Source organism: Balaenoptera physalus (assembly GCF_965194825.1).
Source record: "Balaenoptera physalus genome assembly, chromosome: 5".
Lineage (NCBI taxonomy): Eukaryota > Metazoa > Chordata > Mammalia > Artiodactyla > Balaenopteridae > Balaenoptera > Balaenoptera physalus.
In genome coordinates this window covers 90795919-90799589 of record NC_138884.1, presented here as the reverse complement: position 1 = coordinate 90799589, position 3671 = coordinate 90795919, and positions in this window count along the sequence as shown.

Genomic DNA, 3671 nt, shown 5'->3' with positions numbered 1-3671 from the left:
TCCAGTAAGGTTAAATTTTAATAATGTTTCTTTATAAATATGCTAGAATCAAACTGATTTAGATTCTGGTGCTATCACAAAGATAGTCTCAAATTTTAAATTCATTTTACTTATTGTCAGTTATGAACTGCATATATGAATTTCTCCATTCTAAGAGCTTTTCATTATGCAAAGATAAATATACAATTATAATACTATGAGATAAATATAGAATTATATGCAAATGTCTTGCATATTTTGAAAATATGATATAGTTTTCAATAGAGTTTTGGAAATGTGACATAAAGATACCTTCCTAAAATGTTTTCTAATGCATTTTTCTAATTGAAATATTCTAATATTTTGATAACTAAAAATCTAAGCAAAATAAAATCTATAGAAATGCAAAATAGTTCACGAAAATATTGACATATATTATTTCTCTTGTTAAAAGTAAATCTATCCATGAATTAGGTAATTTTATTTCTATGACTATGTGTATTTTTTAACTGGATTTGGTCTTTGGCTGGTAGAATACTTATTTTCATCTCTTTCGAACAAGTTTCTGAACAGACTTGCAATTGGCCTTTGGAATAATCCTGCTTTATTTATTAAGAATACTGTAGTCATCAGATCAAAGTATTTTTTATTCTATTGTTGCTTTTGTTTAGAAGGTAATAAAATTCAGAAATGCAGTTATGGAAAAACATCCATATTGTGGACTCACAAAAACCATAATATTCATCTATCATTAAATATTTCAGAACCTCCTGTTCTATTTTCAAACTCACGCTTCTATATTCTATTTTGTGATACGGGACTGGGGCTCTGCAAAGTACATTTCTTCTTTGCCAGCAGTTAGGTTCCACGCAGCAGGAGCAGTGGTGAGACACTGAAAGCCTAGAGGAAGAAGAAGGGGCTTGATCCTTTATTTGGTGTCATTTTCCTGTAGCATCACCCCAACTGTGCTGCTTCAACTCAGCAGAGTATTTGTTACAGTAATGGAAGTTAATCTCAGTTTGCAGGTTTTTCCTATGCTTCGTGAATCTGCCTTGTTTTACCTCCTCTTGATAGCTACCAGCCAGCCAGCTCCTCCGCAGCAGAAGTCTGGCTGAGTCCTGAGCATCACAGGCCCCTCGTCTGAACACCTGAAGTTCAAGCATCTGAGGCTGGAGCCTCAGCTGCAAAACACCCCTTCTTGGAGAGGTCTGAGTCCTGATTTTGCAGGGTTCCGCCTGCAAGCTTTAATAATCCAAACCTCTTCCCTTTCTTTCTGCAGTCCTATTTCCTGCAATTACTACCTCTGTAATACCATAGTGTGTCCTTTGTGACTTTGCAGCTCTCTAATACCTAGTTAAAAGTTCTTTAAATTACATTTTCTGTTAGTATAACTGAAGTGGATTCTGTCTCCTGACCTTACTGGAAGGTACTGAGGCAAGAAGCACTTGCTAGTCCGTCCATTTCTCAGCCTTAATTTTAAGATTAAGGCCTCAATTTTAAGAGACATATTTACCCCAGTTTCTAGAACTTTATTATAAACACAACTACATTGTGAATGTTGAGGGAGTACCAACTCAAGGTAAGTGAAGGGATGGGAATTAAAATATAACTAACTGCTCTTTGTTCTAGATGTTTCCTTCATATATACTATCATACTTAGGGAAGAAAAAGATTACCCACAGATATAGATGAGATTATTTTAAAATTAGTATTTCTTCTAATCTCAGGAGTCCATAATTTAGATTAAAATATTTGCTTAACCTTTGATACAAGCAGAAATCCAATAATCCTAGCAATAATTACAAAAATATTACTAGCTACCATTTATTAAGCATTTATTTCTTTGTAAGCATTCTATTAAGTCCTTTGCATACCTTATTTCATTTAATCTTCCAAAAACGCTGAAGATAATAAAAGGCTATGGTTATCACTGTTTTCAAAGGAGGTATAGATACATGAAATAATTTACAGAAGGTCACACATTGATTGAGGCAGGATGGGAACTCAGGTTTCTTTTTCTGTTGTTTTTTTTTTTTTTTAACTGCAATGTATATATATATTTTTAAATCATATTTCAATTTACTTTCAAATTATATGACTGAGGATAAATGGCTTTTTACTTAGTTTCCAGAAACATTTTATGTTTCTTAAAGGATCAGTTATCAGTACTGCACTCATTCCAGTAAAAGTCCAGTGTCTCTGGCAGTGTAGTCCAGTACTAGTTCTGTTTATCTTAATTCAGACCTTTTCAGTGTTCCTCTTTTGCCTGAACTCAAAGCCTCCTTATTTCCTGAAGTTGATATTTATACAACTATTCTAAGAAATCCTACTTTTAATTATGTCCCTACATTCAGAGAAGTTAGCAGCTGTCGGGGTAGCTACAGTCTTCCATGTCATTTAACTAAAACCTGAACTGGGGTCATCCATTCATATTTTGGGTCCAAGGGCCAAGTAGGTCATGAACTACAAACTAAGTCTTATTACCATTCCTTCACTTAATGTGAGAAATGTGAAGCCTAGTGCTCGTATAATTGCTTAGATGATACATAGTAGAGAAATCAACACAATAGAAGGTGCCAAATCTAGGTGGTTTATGCTAGTACTGGGAAAGGAGGGGAGAAGGTTGTTTTGAGAAAACCAGAGAACAGGATGAGGGCATTTCAAAGGCGGCCTGAGGTATATGGTATTTGAAGAAAATAGTAAAAAGTTTTGGAGAGGAAACATTGCCAGTACATGTTTTACGGTGTTGTAGTTAGGTTACCAAAAAGGAAACCACGAGGGGTCTGCCTTCAAGTTTCAAGTATATAATTCTATGGCTGATTGTGTCCTGCTGTTCATCATTTTCACAAGGTTCAGTATAAGAAGAAAGAGACTTTCATTGGAGCCAAGAGGGACTAAGTTTTCATTTAAGACAGAATGAATTGATAGCAGGTATTAAAACTTGATATATGTTGCAAGGTACATTGTGTAACTAAGTATGGTGCAGACTACCTGTGACCAGAAGTTTAGTGAAAGAAAAATTACTTTGGATTGGAACAAACAAAGAAGACTTTTTATGGGCCATAATATGTGACCTGAATTGTATAATAAAATCTGAGAACGTCTCTGAAATCAAAATAATCAGGGAATAAACAAAATGTAGAAAAATATTCAATGTTTAGAACTTGTACTAACATTTATTTATCATTTTCCACATTTAATAACTCTGAGTGATTTTTATGTGCCAGGTACTGTTCTAAATGCTTCATGTATATTAACTTATTTAATTCTCACAAAAACACTATGAGGTTAGTCAGGCCCTAGAGTATTATCATTATTTTGCAAATAAGAAAACTTAAGCATAGAGGAGATATTTGATGACGAAGCCATTCAGCTACTAAGTCACTGAAGTGGGCTTTGAATCCTGCTAGTCTGGTTTCAGAGGCCAAGGCTTTAATCAAAAGCACTCATACCCACATCCACATACCACATTAGACATGCCAACATCCAGAATTTAGGATTTCCTCCATGATGATTTCTAATTTGAGAATGCCTTTGTCAACCAATAAATATGACTACTTTGAATACTGAAAGGTACATAGAGGGTATTTTTTAGGGATCCCTTTATAAAAGATCTTCAGAGATTAAGGAAGCACCTGAAACTGAATTAAAACTATTATTCTTACAGCTAAAGCAGTGAGATTATGAAGACA